Source organism: Rhinopithecus bieti, unplaced genomic scaffold (assembly GCF_001698545.2).
Source record: "Rhinopithecus bieti isolate Rb0 unplaced genomic scaffold, ASM169854v2 scaffold_32955, whole genome shotgun sequence".
Lineage (NCBI taxonomy): Eukaryota > Metazoa > Chordata > Mammalia > Primates > Cercopithecidae > Rhinopithecus > Rhinopithecus bieti.
The window spans coordinates 1,586,508-1,604,264 of NW_016814423.1; the positions used below are offsets into that span (position 1 = coordinate 1,586,508).

Genomic DNA, 17,757 nt, shown 5'->3' on the forward strand with positions numbered 1-17,757 from the left:
AGAATCAAATGGAAGTGCATCATTGATGGCACTTACTAAATAACAGTACTCAGGTTTCTATCATGTACATTGATTATGCAAAAGTTTTTGTTGAAACCCAGATGGTTGATTTCTGCTTTCCCTGATATCAATGAGATGTCCTCGCAAATTAATTGGAAGGCATTGTATTTTAAAATTTTTAACAAAAGGATTCAAAACCCACTGAAACTCTTCATTTGGAAGATTTTAAAATTAGTTAGAAAAAAAAGTCTTTTTCCCAAGTTCTTTAGTTATGGAGATATGATGGTTTCAGTATGGGTCGTGTTTACATTGATTAGGCAACAAAATCACTTAACAATGGGAACCCTGCCAAATCTTCATTTTTAAAATGCTCTCTTCATAACTCAGTTTCTTTTGAAGAGTAATTAATCAATTGCTCACTCATTAGCTGACTTCTGTTCAGATCTAATTAGATTATTATTGTTTCTCCTCATAATGTGGCTGATGGCAGAGCTCTTACTAGAAAGTCAGTTCTTACCATTTCATATTCCCTTGGCTTGCATTATTGGTATCATCTTCAATCAGGAGCTTCTTTGCAGAGATATTTAAAAATCACTTGTTTTTTGTTTGAGGACTAGTTTATTTAAAACTAGAAATTTTAAGTCATAAATCCATGGAAACTGCAGTATGTGGCATTACGCTACAAGCAAGTGAATGAATGAGATCATAGAGGTCAACAAGGTCATTATGCAATGCTCAGTCTTCCCCCAGGACATCTTGTGTACCTGATGTGGCACAGACGGGATGGGAGCAACAATGTCATTCTATATATAAATATTAGTCAAGCCTTCCAAGTGGATTTCCAAATGTTAGGAAAATGTAATTTCTTTCTCATGTTAAGATTTTAAAAAATATAAATAGGATTTAAATTATATTCTTCCTGTACCCCAGCAGCTTGTCTTCCAGAACCCTGGAGAAGTGAGTCCTCACTTTGGAGACCATGACTTAAAAGCAGTAGTTCTTAAGCTTTAGAGTTTCTAAGAATCTCTCTGAGGTTATTTATTTATGTGTTTATTTATAGTTAGGTTTACTGAGAAATAACTTCTATATAGTAAAATTTACCTTTTGGGGTATATAGTTTCATGAGATTGGCCATTGTATGTGTAACCACCATCACAATCAATATTTAAAATATTTTCCTCACTCCCCCCAAATCACCTTGTGATCTTTTGCATTCCATTCCCTCCTCCTAACTGCAGCCTCTGGCGATGTAATTTCTGTCCCTCCAGTTTTAATTGTTTAATTGAGATAAATTCAAAAAACATAAAATTGACAATTTTAACCAAATCATTTCAGTGGTTTTTAATATATTCACAATGTTGTGAAGCTATCACCTCTATCTAATTCCAGAAGATTTTCATCATCTGCAAAAGAAACCCTTTACCCACTAAAGCAGTTGAAAACTTTTACTTTAAAAGCTGGCTAAACATGTAAGCTTTGAAAAACTTGTTAAACAAACATGCAGATACCCAGAGATTCTGGTTCAGTAAGCACGAGATGAGGCTCTAGAATCTGCAACTTTAACAAATTCTCAGGTGTTCCTGATGCAGGTAGTCCCCAAATCACATTTTGAGAAACCCTCTTCTAAAGAAAAAGCTGTTTTAATAGAGCACAATAAAGTCTAATTTTAGAAGAGACACACGTGGTCATTGGAGTGATTCCTTATAAATATAACCTAGATCTCCTTGAGACCTCACCATCATCTTCTAGCAAAGGATGTCTAATTGACATTAATAACTACACATTTTTCTCTTAACCCTGCTGCCCATTCAGGACCCTGTCTCTTTGGCAAAAACTGTTTAGATGTTTCTGACCATCTGTGAGGGATGTATCACACCTCTTTGTCCCTGTCTTCTCATTACAAAGTCACTTGGAGACTCCTTTTAGTGTCACAACTCATGATGCCAATACCAAGAATGAATATCAAGAACATCAAAGTCCACAGAACGGTTGTGTCTTCCAACTATCCCTGTCTTGAACTGGATTCCTTGAAAACAGACTTTGAGTTGGAGAGCTGTGTGTAGAAGGTTCTTTGGGGAATGCTCCCAGGAGATACACCTGTCAGAAAGGAAGGAAAGAAGACAGACTGAGCACAGAGAGAGAGAGAGGCCAAGGGCCCAAGTAGTCCTGTGGCCAAATGAAGATGAATGGCCTTCCAGTGTTGTCCCCTATGGAGGCAAGCTGGCTGGGCCTTTGTATCCTTGCAGGAGCCAGTCATTGCCACAGGGTGTTCTCCAGAAGAGGGAACAGTTCCCTGTGGTGGAAGGCATTTTCCCATGAGGGACACAGCTCTGAGCCATCAGCAGTTGATATTCCCAGCATCTGAGGTATGGTGTTTAGGTCCTGAAGAGACTACCTGAGCAGAATACTACAGTATCTACCACAGTCAACTCTGCACCGGTCATATCCATGTACCTTTTCATAGTAAGTTTACTTCATCCCCAGGATTCTGGTTGGTCTTGTTTCCTATGGAACTTGGTTTTTCTGTTGTTTTTTTTTTTTTTTTTTTTGAGGTGGAGTCTTGCTCTGGCGCCCAGGCTGGATTGCAGTGGCACGATCTCGGCTCACTGCAACCTCCACCTACCGGGTTCAAGCGATTCTCCTGCCTCAGCCTCTCGAGTAGCTGGGATTACAGGCCCCCATCCCATGCCTGGCTAATTTTTGTATTTTTAGTAGAGAGAGAGCTTCACCTTGTTGCCTAGGCTGGTGTTGAACTCCTGACCTCAGGTGATTCACCCACCTTGGCCTCCCACAGTGCTGGGATTACAGGTGTGAGCCACCGTGCCCAGCCTCCTGTGGAACTTATAAGAGAAGGTAACTGGGAAGAGCTAAATTTAGCCCCTACTGCTGCAGTTGATTAGAGGCTGTAACTGATACTCAATATCCACCTCTTCCTTTACCCATTTTTGTAGATTCCCTTTAACCTTAGCTAGGACCTATGCTAGTCTAGGTGGCTTGTCTAGTACGGTGACCCAGAAGCTCATTCCTGTGGGGTTGGAGCCCTTGGCTACCATGATCCTGCAGCTTCTGTAGTTGTTGATTTACCATTAAAACCGAGCAACTGAGAAAACAAGAGATGCTCCCATGGATTACCCATGCACCAAACATTCTATGCCACCCCCAATGTGCAGCAGAAACTCTGACTCCTCCTGATGATTGGGGTCAATTACTCATCCACTTGAGGGGAGGATTTTGACAGAAGCTCTCATAACATTCCTCAAGCTAGTGGAACTTTAAGAGACTGTGCAGTGCCTTTAAGATGTTATAATGTGTAATATGTTTACTACAAAAAAAGGTCATGTAAAAAAGAAATAATTTGGTGAAATATTTCTGAGCTGCCCTGTCGTGAAACCCCAAGCCTTTTCCATCAGAAACCAAAATACTTCACTGACCTGAATCCTTGTCTCGCCACTCCCTGCCTCTTTTCTTTCACAGCCGAATCCTCAAAAAGTAGTCTCTACCTGCATTTTCCAAATCATCTGAGGAATAATAGTGCCATGATATAAAAAAGCAATTTTATGGTAATTGCATTTGTGAATTTTTGTTATAAATAATAGTTAAGATTTGCTAATAGCTTACTGCAAATCATTATTATCTTATTTATTTTATTCAGGCATTCACTCATTCAACTAAGATTTACTGAGTTCCTACTAGGCACCAGTCACTGTGGTTGGTTCTGGGAATGTAGTGTAATACAACTACAAGAATGTAGTCCCTACCCTCATGGAGTTCATACTTCAGACTTTAGTGGAAAGACAGATATTAATCAAATAACCACACAAACAAATGTGAAATTGATGTGGTGCTTAATGCTGTAAAGGAGAAATAGATGCTCCTGTAAGATAACTGGGAAATTGACTTAGAAAAGTCATGAACAACTTCCCTAAAGAAGTGAATATTGGGCTGGAATTAGAATAATGAATAAGAGACATATATATGCTTGTATATATTTATATTCACGTACCAAAAATTTTCCATATTTGATTTTTTAATAAAACAATCCACAGATCCGGAATTTCAGCAAACTCTAAGCAGAACAGATACAAAGAAAAACATACCTAGTAACATTATGGCCAAAATTCTGAAAACCAAAGATAAAGAGAACAATCTTAAAAGCAACTAAAAGAAAAAGGACATTCTCTCTCTCTCTCTCTCTCTCACACACACACACACAATTATATGAATAAATGTATTCCAGAATATAGTAGGATGACACCCTTTAAAGGGCTAAAAGAAAAAAAATTCAACTAGAATTCTCCATTCACTGAAAATGTTCTTCAGAAAGGAAGAAGGCATGAAAACATTTCAGCTATATAAGAATTGAGAGTCATTGCCAGCAGACTTGCTGTTTCATAAATGCTAAATGAAGTTCTTCATGCTGAAGGAAAATATTGCCAGATGGAAATTCAGATCTATAGGATGGAATGGTACATATTGAGAATGGTAAACATGTGGGTAAACATAAACAAGTATTTTCATTTCTTAAAAATTTTAAGGGGATGTATGCTGAATTGTGTGTGGCCAGTTTGGGACCCCCACTCCTTTTGGAGGCTGCATTTTCTGGAATTCTTTTCAATATGGTTCTACGTTAGAATTAACCAAAATAAAAACCTGCCTGAGATCTGGAAAGCAGAAATAAAGCAGAAGCCATTACTCTTGAAAGACTGTGATCAGACATGCTGTGTTAACTAGCAAGTTTCACTTTGTTCTCATTCTCCTGTTCTGTGTCCAGCTAATCTTCCCAACTGCTGGTCCTACTGACCAGTAATGACCCCAAATCCAGCACCAAGTTCTTGACTTGCCCACAGAGCATTAAAATGACTCTATTCAAGGCTGCAACCAGCTACCGTGTTTTCTGATATGTTGTACTATTTTTAGTTTTCATCTTAGCTGACTTCTGTTTGAGGTGTTTGATGATCCTGTTTTCCTGAAGATGATCTGCTCGACTCTTGGCTTTGTTGACACTATGATCTCCTGAGTTTTGCATCACTCGCTGCTTTCTAGTCTCCTGAGTTCGTCTGCCTATCCTAACGTGTGCTCTCCAGGATTCTGTCCTAGGTTCTCTGCTCTCACTCCTGCACACTGCAGAGTGATCACACACTGAGAAAGTCAGAGTGTCTCCTTCATTAGTTCGACAAAACGAATTTGGAATTTTGCTAGCTATTGGGGTTGAGGGGGAGGGGGTGCGGTCCAGAGATAAAGACACTGATCCTGCCCTCAGGGTGCCCATAGTCTACTGAGGGAGACACAACCTTAAGAGAAGATTGTTGAAAGTATAGCAGTGACTGGTGGGAGAAGGTTGGATCATAAAGGGGCTTAGCAGATTGGTGAGGAGTTTTGAATTAATCTTGAGAGCAAAGGAAAATCAGTCAAAAATGTTATGTAATGAAGTGACACAGTTAGATTTGCATTTTAGAAAGATCATCCTGGAAATGATGGGGAGGAGATTAGAGAGTGATAAGATTGGAGAGAGAAAATTAGTGGGAAGTTCCTGCAGCAAACCAACAAGTTATGATTTAGGTCTGAAAAAGGGCAATGGCAGAAAGAGCTCGAGATGAGGCAAAGGATTAGATGGATAAGCAGTGGCTCACTCCTGTAATTCCAGTGATGCAGGAGAATCTCTTAAACTTAAGAGTATGAGGGAGCAGTGAGACTGGGTGGTGGAGTGAGACCTTGTCTCTCTCTCTTTAAAAAAAAAAAAAAGAGAGAGTGAGACAGGTCAATTTATTGGGATTTGGTTCTCATTTGAATATGAGAAGTACAGCTATGAGAAAGAGGAGAAACAAGTTTTAAGGGAAAAAGGATGAGTTCAGTTTTGAGTTTAAGGTATCTGTGAATCCTTTAGAGTAGGATTATTCAATTTAGGCACTATTGACATTTTGCACCAGATCATTCTTTGTTGCAAGGGGTTGTCTTGTTCATTGCAGAATGTTTAGCGGCAGCCCTGGCCTCGACCCAGTACATGCCAGTAGTACCCTACCCCCAGTTATAAAAATACAAAATGTCTCCCTCCAGACATTGCCAACCGTTCCCTGGGGGACAAAATCACTTCCAGTTGAGAATCAGTGATTTAGATAGAGGTTGCTCCCATGGCTTCAGCTACCACGCATATGCTAATGATACTCGTATTTGCATCTCAGCCCACACCTTCTCCTGAGCTCTAGACTCCTGTAATAAACAGCTTACCAGACATTTCCAGATTGGGTGGACAGGATGAGGGCCAATTCAGTTCAGGGTGATATTTACATTCCATCTGTACGAATTCTATTCAGAATCCCATTCAAGGTGCCAGTTCTTTAAATCCATAAGCAGTACAAACTGTTGTCAAATTCCTACATGTATAGAGAAGTTTCTCTTTAAGAACAAAAAAAAAAAAAGATGAGAAAAAAAGATTTTATTTTTATTTTGGGGATTTCTTTTTTTCTTGGGAGTAATGGCTCCTTTGTAGCTAAATGGGTACATATTTCAGGACCATAGGGAAATCTATGAATTCAGAAATGGACCGTTCAATTACATGACATTAGTCAGATAATAGGTTGTCCTAAATTTATGGATTTAAATGTGTCAAGGAGAATTCATTCTCTCTGTGGAGGACAAAGCTAATGTTTTTTCCCTTCGTTTTACTTCTCCCAATAATAAGATGAACATATGTTTATAATAGAAATTTCTGAAACATAAAAGGATAAATAAAATTTATAATTATTTTGAATTAATCATTCAAATGTAATCTATAGTTTTGTATATTTATTATCTATTTGTTATAAATTAGAATCATGTTGGATATATAGTTTTGTTTCCTAGCTTTTTAAATATTATGTTACAAAGATTTTACAACTGCATAAATTATAATTATAGTTAGCCATTCTTATTGAATAGTTTTCAATATCTCAGTAGTATTAATAATACTGCACAAAACATCCTCATACCAAATCTTTGATAACATCTCTGTTTATTTCCTCAAGCTGGAGTCCTAGAGGGGTATAAAATGTTTCTAGCTCCCTGACATGTTGTCATATTGCATCCCAGAATAACTGTACCACTTTACACACCCACAGGAATATATAAGAGGATTTTCCTAACCCATTCTTATTTATGATTTCTTACTCTGTTACTCCATTCTTTTCTTTATCATCAAGGGCTTTTTTTTGTTGTTTTTTAAAAAAAATCATTGCCTATCTGACATGCATAATTTTTTTTTTCACCTTAAGTTGAGCAATAAGGTTTGTACTATTAGGTATTTTTTTTTCTTTTTTCCTTTTTTTTTTTCTTGTTTTTGAGACAGAGCCTCACTCTGTCACCAGGCTGGAGTGCAGTGGCCCAATCTTGGCTCACTGCAACCTCCGCCTCCTGGGTTCAAGTGATTCTCCTGCCTCAGCCTCCCAAGTAGCTGGGATTGCAGGCACACACCACCTCACTTAGCTAATTTTTGTATTTTAGTAGAGACAGGGTTTCACCACGTTGGCCAGGATGGTCTCGCTCTCCTGACCTTGTGATCTGCCCGCCTCGGCCTCCCAAAGTGCTGGGATTACAGGCATGAGCCACCACGCCCAGCAGCTATTAGGCATTTTTAAGGGGTGCACTGTGCATCATTACAGAGGGAAGGAAAGCACTCAGGTTGAATTGCTACTCAGGGAAGCCCAGACCTGGTCACCTTGGGGAAGGCTGTGAAGGGGGTTCCCAGCACCCCCTCCCTTATACCTGGTTGCCTCCCATAACCATCCTGCCTTGGGGGCCCCAGCTCTTTTATGCTTTTTACTCTTGATCCTATTTTGCTCTCATGAAAGGATTGAATAGATATGGGTAAGGCTAAATTCCTTAACCATTGATGCACATTTAAATTTTGGTTTTGTTTGTTTTACTTACAAATACAATGATATGTTTCTTCTACCATACAGGGTCCTGCAGATCTTTGAGCATTAAGACAAAACCTCTGTCCTGAAAGACTTCGTGAGCCAGTCCTGAGAGACTGTGGCCAATGCCGGTGTGTTATCAATTTCTGAAATCCGAACTTCAGAATGAAGGGAAGGGGGTCAAAAGTCTGCCTCAGGGTGTCAGGCAAACCTGTACATGAGAGTTGCGAGTTTGTTTTGTTGATTAGTTGATTGGGGCTGTGGTTGTGGGCATGGTGGTGTAACACATTCTTTCTTCTGGTCAACCTTTGCTCCCTTCCCTTCCTAAGTTACAGAAATAACACATGCTTGTTTGAACGTGCATTTGCTACAACAAGCATGTGGTTTTTTTGTATCTTAAAATAATACCAAAGGAAATAAAAGTTTTTCCCTTACCCCATCATTATCCTCCAAGGTAACCATGTTAACAGACTGGTATGTGACCCTCCACACCTTTTCTCACACTTAACACAACACATACCAACAAAAGTACATAGGTGGGGCTGGGCGTGGTGGGTCACGCCTGTAATCCCAGCACTTTGGGAGGCCAAGATGGGCAGATCACGAGGTCAGGACATTGAGACCATCCTGGCCAACATGGTGAAACCCCATCTCTATTAAAAATACAAAAAACTTGTATTTTTTGTATTTTGTATTTGTGGTGGTGCACACTTGTATTCCCAGCTACTTGGGAGGCTAAGGAAGGAGAATCTGTTTAACCTGGGAGACAGAGGTTGCAGTGAGCCAAGATCGCTCTGCACTCTAACCTGGGTGACCTGGCAAGACTCCGTCTCAAAAGAAAAAAAAAAAGTATGTAGCTGGAACTCTGCATTCACTTTCCTTTTACTATTATGCTTATTGTGATTGCTGTGATTACTATTATGCTCATTACTCTCCAGCTTGTTTTGCTAACTTAACAATACATCATGTACATCATTTTAAGTCAATGCACACAGACTTATTCCTCCTCCCTCTTAAAAATAACAACTCTTAATTGAATAAAGTAATAAATGCACATGATACAAAGTCAAACACTACAAGAGAATACAGTGAAATATTTGTTTGCCTCCCAACCCAGACTCTCAGTACCCTCCCCAAAGGGAACTCGACTAAGACGTGAAGAAGGATTTTTTCCTTTCTCCCTGGAAGTGGAAAATAGAGCCCAGTGCTAAGGACGGAGAGGCACAATGACTTTGCATTCTAAAGAGTCCTGCCAACATTTGGGACTGGACACCTTCCCCAGAGTTTAGTAAATCAGGCAGAATTGCCTTCCTACCACTAGTAAGCACCCCATCTAAAACTCCTTGGTATATAAGGAGCCTTCTCCTTATATACTCCTTATATGCTACGTAGTATATAAGGAGCCTGGGGAGGTGAGAGAGGAAACGAGCCCATTACCTTGATTGTAGGTCTCAAGAGGAGAGAAAAGACATTTTTCTCATGCATGCTACCCCTCTCATCCCCAAAGCCAAGTGAAGGGGGACGGTCCCAAGGGAAGCACAGGACTTGGATCTAGCAGTGGCACAGTCATTTCCCCAAGCTCGGCAAGGTGCTCCAGTTCCCTGTTGGTCGGGCATATTCTGTTGCATGCAGGCAAACTAGAGTCCTGTAGCTGTTCCCTCTGGAGGGCAACCCCAGCAGCAAAGGCTGTGGGATGTGCCACAGGAGGCAGGAGCAGGGCAGCGAAAAGAGGGCCAGCAAGAGCCGGGTGGTCCACTCAGGAAACTGCGCAGAGAAGGGCCTCTGACAAACTTGGGCCTACGGCCCTTGTGGAGCTCACATTTGCACAGTGGCCACACAGAGAGTAGTGAGGACTATAATTTAGCTGTTAGGTTGGTGCCAAAGTAATTGTGGTTTTGTCATTGCTTTCAATAAATAGCAAAAACCTCAATTACTTTTGTACCAACCTAATAGAAATTGTGACAAGTAACCGGAAAGGGAAAGAATTGTAATTGTGCCTGGGTAAATAAGGAGACTTTTGTTCTTTGCCCCAAACATTCTCTCTGTACCCAGCAAGGAGGCTCTGGGGCAAAAGCTCTCAGGTGGAATAGTACCAGGGGCTAGCGTGAAGTTGGGAAATCTGGTGGTGGGGGTGTCACAGTGACAGGGTACCATTCCTAGCGTTTAATGGTCAGGCACCAGGGATAATAGACAACCTTCAGTGCCTAAGTGAACCCTCATTATAAAACTTGTCCTACGCAGTTATTTGGTGTTCTTGTGCACAGTCATGTGAGGGAGAAACCTGCACATGATTATCTGAGCCTAGGACCTATGTTTTAAGTAGAAATGTGTTTTTATTTTATTTTATATATTTATTTTATAATTGCATTTTAATATTTATGTGTGTATAAATATGAAATATACCTACAAAAATTGTTTGCAATGTTCTAATATGCACTGAATTTTATTCTGCAGTGGTTATGGGTTGTGATTTAACATGACCCTTTTCGGGCAACCCTCGACTTTTAGCTAGGGGGTATGAAACACATCATGGCATTTCTGCCATAGTTTTGGGATTTCACTGGATTTGTGAAAGGGTCTCAATAAGTCGTGTAGATTTTGAACAGGCAGGTATGGTTGAGTCTCTGTTTTGGGTCACAGATCGTATTTTCTTCCTGCTCTAACGGTGCATACTAAGGAGAAGGAAAGGGAGTCATTGCTTGTGAGGAACCTGAAATATGTCAAAGATGATGCTGGGCAGCTAGCTTGGAGTCCTTATGATTGCTAGTTGTCTGAGCTAGATGTCGTTATCCATATTTGATTGGCATTAAAACGATAAAACTAAGGAAACGAAGGCTTTCACTGACATTAAACTAACCTTGCTGGATTATACTTCTTTTCTTACTCCTGCTTTTCCACTCACATTTTAAACTTCAAATGTTTTTGTTTTCTTTTTACGTAAAGTCACCACTTTTTCTCAGAATGTCATCCCTTGTCTTTTGTGGGTTACCTGTATCTCTAAAATCTGGTTTCCTTTGTCACAATCTTACTTTAGCTTTGGACGTCTTTCTCTTTTGATTTTCACATGTAATTAGCCACTTGATAATTATTCCACAATGGCTCTTGAATTTAACCTTCTCTTCACAACAATCAAGTCCCTAGTTACTTTACATGTATATATGGGTAGGTTATTTATGCCCTGTAAGCCTAGGTGTTCCCATTTGTAAAACAGAAATAACAGTTCTTATACTTAGTAATCACCCAACAAAGGCTACCCAGGAGGCCATTATGGAGAACAGATTTACAACTAGTATGAAACTTTTTTCCCAATCCCCTCCTTTGCAGCCACTGAAGAAAGGGCTGTATTCTGACATCAGCTGGTATAGTGCATATTCCAATTCTGGCACTAACCACCTGGAGTTGGCGCAGACCCCACCAGTTAAAGGGCATTGGTTCAAAGCAAAACAGCCCTCACTTCAGACTGTCTACAAATCCAGAGGGTGGCAGGTCTCACAATAATCCACTAAAATGACTCATGTAACTCAGGAAAGTGCAGGAACAGCCCAATGAAGAGATACATAGGGTGACGTCTTGGAGGGTTGCAAATGTAGAGATTCTACACTCACTGCCACTCTGCATTCTGGTGTGTTCAGGTGTTCATCAACCAGGAAGTTCCACCGAGCTTTGGCATCCAGAGTATTTTTGGGTTTTGGCCACATGAGTGAGATCCATTTCCAATCCCCCTCCCCTTCCTGAAGGTCAGGAGGCTGCGCTGATATCATATGGTTCAAAGCCTCAACTCTTTAATCACATGGTTGATCTTTCTAGAATTATCAGCATCCATCCTGAAGCTATCTAGGGTTCCACCATGAATCACCTCATTAGCACAAACTGAAGGGTGTTCTCAAAGGCTCATGAATAATAAAGAGACTCCTATTTGTGCCAGGAACCCAGGACAAAGACCAGACAAATTATTGATTATGTGACAGGCTTCAAAGCAGAGTTTGAAAACCACTGACCAGTAGGGCAAACTCAAATTTCTAAATATAAAACAGACTAATATGATTCCCCCAGTGAATAGTGCAGTACAGGGCACATAGCAGGCACTCAATAATATTGTATGGAACAATTTCCTTAAATTCAATCATATGTTGTCTAGGACCCTTTCCTAGTTACTGTGAGCACCAATACCTGTTTTCCCTTCCCTATATCTAATCTAGGCTCCTGGAGGCCTCTGTATATTCTGACTAAAGATTTGGTAAATGCCCATAAACAAAGTAATCCTTCTTTATGAATAATCACAATGCATGATGCCCAAAGAATGATTTACTTAACATGTTGCAGTAGTTTGAAAGAAAACAGATATCACACACAATTTGGTCATAACACAAATAGTTCACAATGACGAATTTAGAAAATCATTTATCATTAAATTTTAGGGTCCCTTGTGTCATAGAAAAAAGGCTATAAAGGTTGAGTGTGTATAGAATCAGTAGTTTAGAAAAACAGTTAAGAGTCATCTGTGTTCTCAGAGGTAGATTTACGTTTTAATACTAGATACATTTGCTAACATTTCTATTTCTCCAGTGATGGTCACTATGTTTGGCATGAAGTCATATTAGATAATAAGGAACTACACTCATTCTTTTCTTCCCTCTTGCCTCCCACTCTCAACTAAAAATATAAATGACTGTTTATTATAACCATTTGGTTCTAAGAAAAAGATCTCTTCGTAGCATACTGCCCACATCCATGACTATTTCCTCTTTGCCACCTATTTTGGTTCTGTTTTGCCCGGGTCTACCACTTCCTATTTCTTCTCTAATCTCTATTTACCATATTGTGTTTTGAAAATTACCACTAATTAGTACTAATAGTTACCTACTGTATCAAGCATCATCTCTAACACCTGGTTCTATAGTCCAAAAGTAAGTGACGAGCCTAGTATGTGATAAAAATGGACAGAAAGTGACAGAAAATGACGAAAATTTAAGTACAAAAGAAACTAATAACCACCTCACACGCATTAGGAAAGGCTGCTATTAAAAAAAAAACCAGAAAATAACAAATGTTGGTGAGGATGTGGAGAAATTAGAACCCGTGTACACTGATGGTAGGAATGTAAAATGGTGCAGCTGCTATGAAAAACAGTATGGTGCGTTCCTAAAAAAGTTAAAAATAGTATTACCATATGATACAGCAATTCTACTTCTGGGTATATACCCAAAAGAATTAAAAGCAGAAGCTAAAAGAGATATTTGTACACCCATGTTCATAGCAGCATTAACACAATAGCCAAAAGGTTTGTAACCCAAGTGTCCATCAACATATGAATGGATAAACAAATTGCAGTGTGCACATAAATGAAATATTATTCAGCCTTAAAAAGGAAGGAAATTCTGACATGTGCTCCAACATGGAATAATCTTGAGGACACTATGTTAAGTGAAATAAGCCAGTCACAAAAGGACAAATACTGTATGATTTAATTTATATGATGTGATGGTCAATTTTATGTGTCAAGGTGACTGGGCTATGGGGCACCCAGATAGTTGGTCAAACGTTATTCTAGGTGTGCCTGTGTGGATGTTTTTGGATGAGATTAACATGTGAATCCACAGAATGAGTAAAGCAGATGGCCCTTCCTAATGTGGGTGGGCCTCATCCACTCAGCTGAAGGCCTGAATGGAACAGAAAGGCTCACTCTCCCTCCAGTAAGAGGAAGCTTCTCCTGCCTGGCTGCTTCAGCTGGGACAGCACATTTTTCCTGCCTTCAGATTTGAAGGAGTCTCGAGCCTGCTGACTTTCAGAGTGGAACTTACAACACTGGCTGTCTTGGGTCTCCAGTTTGTTAAGTGCAGATCTCAGAACTTGTCAGCCTCCATAACTGTGTGAGCCAATACTTTCTAAGTCTCTCTCTCTCTCTCTCTCTCTGAAATCACATTCTGTTGATTCTGTTTCTCTGGAGAACCCTGACTCTGGAGAAACCCTGTTTCTCTGGAGAGCCCAAAAATATTTGAGTAATCAGAGTAATCAAATTTGTAAAGACAAATTGTAGAATGGTGGAGGGAGGGGCTGGGAGTGGGATGAATGGGGAATTATTATTTAATAGGCACAGAGCTTCTGTTTTGCAAGATGAAAAGAGTTCTCTGGTTGGAGGGTAGTACGGTAGCACAACAATGTGTAAACACTTAATGCCACTAAACTGTACATTTGAAAATGGTTAAGGTAGTAATTTTTATATTGTATGTACTGTACCATAATTTTTTAAAAATATAAAAACAACTATCTTACATATTAAACATACCAAAGTTAGCTGTGATGACAATAACCAAATGTAACAGCATAACTGTCTTTGTATTATCCATCAACCTCATTATCTATGATTTGTGTTATGAAAGATGGTACTGGTGGGAGTAATGGTGGTCATCATCACCCCCCTTTGCTAATTTCTCAAGGTTTTTTTAAGAATGTAGAAAAAAAGAAATTCATTTAAGAAATAATGAGTACTTACTCTGCCAGGCAGTGTGTGAGGCACTCTGGATACAGTGCTCAGCGAGACCATCCTTCTGAAGCTTAGGCTCCACTGAATGGGACAGACAATAAAAGGTAAACCCAAAGTACTTATAGATTGTGACAAGGGAAATGCTGAGTATGACACTGAGAAAGAATCAGTTATGGAAGTATTAGGAAAAGACCATTTCAAGCAGAGGGAACAGCAAGGATAATAGTACTAATAATCCCTGAACTACTTAAGAAAGTGATACTTACATGAAGTTGCAGACTTTGAAGTGTGCCGAGTGAAGGGAATTTCCTCAAACTTACAGAGTAATGAAATAGGAGATACCATGTTTCCATCTATAAAATAAGAGGTTAATATTCGACAATAACCAGATCCTTTTTAACAATTATTTTGAGGATAAATACATGGATCAAGGAAAATAATTCCTAAAATAGATTACTTATTGAAGACTTGAACATGAGTTTTTATCAATATATATTTTTACCAAATATACTATGGCTTGACAGTTTTAATGGAATCTTACAGATCATTCTTTTTTAAAAAAGGAATTTCCAGGCCAGGCGCGGTGGCTCACTCCTGTAATCCCAGCACTTTGGGAGGCCGAGGCAGGCAGATCACCTGAGGTCAGGAGTTCGAGACCAGCCTGGCCAACATAGTGAAGCCCTGTCTCTACTAAAAATACAAAAACTAGCCGGGTGTGGTGGCAGGCACCTTTAGCCCCAGCTACTTGGGAGGCTGAGGCAGGAGAATTGCTTGAACCTGGCAGGCAGAGGTTGCAGTGAGCCAAGATCATGCCACTGCATTCCAGCCTGGGTGACAGAGTAAGACTCCATCTCAAAAATAAAATAAAATAAAATAAATAAATAAATAAATAAATAAATAAATAAATAAATAAATAAAAAAAAGGAATTTCTAAAAAGCCTCTAAATTATCTTCTTGAAAACTCATATGTGGTGAGATGGATTTGTTGTTGTGGTCCTCAGACCAAACTCAGCATTAGAACAATTAACCTAACAGGTATTATATCAGAATTAAAAGGTGGCCTTGGGAAAATGGGTCCCAGAATGCTGGAGAGCATGAACCAGAGACACCCAGGCCACCTCTGTTCTCCTTTGCTGGCCTTTGCTGATGCAGGAGTGAAGCCAAAGATCCAAAGAGTCCGATATTATAAATATTTCTTCCTAAATAATAACACAGGCCTTGAAAATTATATAATGCAAATTATAATGCTACAAGAATTGAGCTTTCCTTGCTAGGTAAGACCATACCTTGAGTGGACAGTAGTGCTGGAAGCACGTGTTCCCATTAAGGACTTAGCAAAGAGGGTAAGGGAAATACACGTGTGGCCACCTTGCTTCCACCAAGATTTTTTCTTCTTTGTTAATAAGTTGGGAACTTGATGTAACTTACAGCTATAATCTACAGCCCACCCTATTTTTACATATATAAAGAGGCATTATGAAGTGATCAATACCAAGGACAGCCATATCTCTGAGTCAAGCAACTCCTACCAAGGCTTCATGGGTAAGAGATGGCATCAGTCAGAATTCCTGGAATTATGAGCAACAGAAAGTTATGATAAACTTACTTGTATACATTAAGTCAGGATTTATTTACTCATGATGTCCACACCAATGTTTCAGATTGGGGTGATTCACAGTTCAAAGTATAGCACCAGGACATTTTGTTTCCCTTGGTCTCAATCATTTGTTTCGCCTTTCTCTTGTCTCAGTCAAGCTTTTCTCAAATTAAAGCCAAGATGGCCCTGGCAGTTCTGGACTTATGTAGGGGCTATAAGCACCCATAACCTTAGTAAGAAAGAGTCCCTCCACCAGGAATTTCCATGCCAGGTGCAGTGGCTCACTCCTGTAATCCCAGCACTTTGGGAGGCCGAGGCAGGCAGATCATCTGAGGTCAGGAGTTCGAGCCTGGCCAACATAGTGAAGCCCTGTCTCTACTAAAAATACAAAAACCATGTCCATCTCTGACAAAGCTTTCTGATTGGCGCTGAGTCAAGCACTATGAGGCCAATCACATGCTGAACCTCTGTGCCTGGTGAGGTGGAGTTAGGTGATGGACAGCCTCACTTGGTATGCAATATACAGGTGTTACTTGCATCAGAGAAGGAGAAGGAGTGGTCTGGCAGACAGATATGACAGAATATCTAGCAAAGAGAGAAACATAGACATTGCTCCTTTGGAGGTAAAGGGATGGAATACCAATGTGCACTTTTATACACTTCTTCATATGTAATGAAAAATGCTTATCAAGGCTTCTAAACATCTCTCAAACACTGAATTTACATTTAATGCCCATTCAAAATATTTTAAATTATGGAGTTGCCTAACTTCTAAAGATTGGTTACTCGAATTGTGAACATTTCCTGAATACCTACTGTGGGCCAGGTGTTTTGCTAGACACTTTACATCTGTTATTGAAGGCTCGCAACACTCTATTGAGTACTATCATATCTTTTTTTTTTTTTTTTTTTTTTTTTTTTTTTTTTTTTTGAGACAGAGTCTCACTCTGTTGCCAGGCAGGAGTGTGGTGGAGCAATCTTGGCTCACTGCAACCTCGACTCCCTGGTTCAAGTGATTCTCCTGCCTCAGCCTCCCGAGTAGCTGGGATTACATGTATGCGCCACCATGCCCAGCTAATTTTTGTATTTTTAGTAGAGACAGGGTTTCACCATGTTGGCCAGGATGGTCTCAATCTCCTGACCTCGTGATCCACCCGCCTCAGACTCCCAAAGTGCTGGGATTACAGGAGTGAGCCACCGAGCCTGGCCATATCTATTTTACAGATAAAAATATTGAGGTGCAGAAAAGGTAGCAATTTGGCTAATGTCATACAACTAGAAGTGATGAAGTATGATTGAAGCCTGGATTTGCCTGGTTCAAAAGCCCATAGTCGTCTTCGTATTTCTTCCTTACTTAAATCCATTTGCTCGCATGGATTTGAGCTGCCTATGCATGGTGGAGGGAAAAAGTAATGTAAGTTGGCAACCTACTAGAAAGTGTCAATATTCTTAGTATGCAGAAAGCTCTTAAAATTAGTTAGAAAGATATTTTAGGCCGGGTGCGGTGGCTCAAGCCTGTAATCCCAGCACTTTGGGAGGCCGAGACAGGCGGATCACGAGGTCAGGAGTTCGAGACCATCCTGGCTAACACGGTGAAACTCCGTCTCTACTAAAAAATACAAAAAACTAGCCGGGCGAGGTGGCGGGCGCCTGTAGTCCCAGCTACTCCGGAGGCTGGCAGGAGAATGGCATAAACCCGGGAGGCGGAGGTTGCAGTGAGCTGAGATCCGGCCACTGCACTCCAGCCTGGCGACAGAGCGAGACTCCATCTCAAAAAAAAAAGAAAA

The 17,757-nt window shown here is 40.1% G+C and overlaps 1 long non-coding RNA gene across 1 annotated transcript in view; it reads right to left on the minus strand.

The window, feature by feature from the left end:
* Positions 1–1,326: 1,326 nt before the first annotated feature.
* Positions 1,327–17,757, minus strand: part of LOC108514137 (uncharacterized) — a 22,490-nt gene continuing 6,059 nt past the window's right edge. The window contains exons 2-4 of the long non-coding RNA XR_001881133.1: positions 14,383–14,454; positions 6,226–6,393; positions 1,327–2,097 (exon numbers count right to left, since the gene is read on the minus strand). This is a non-coding gene — a long non-coding RNA (uncharacterized LOC108514137). The remainder of the gene's footprint in view (positions 2,098–6,225; positions 6,394–14,382; positions 14,455–17,757) is intronic.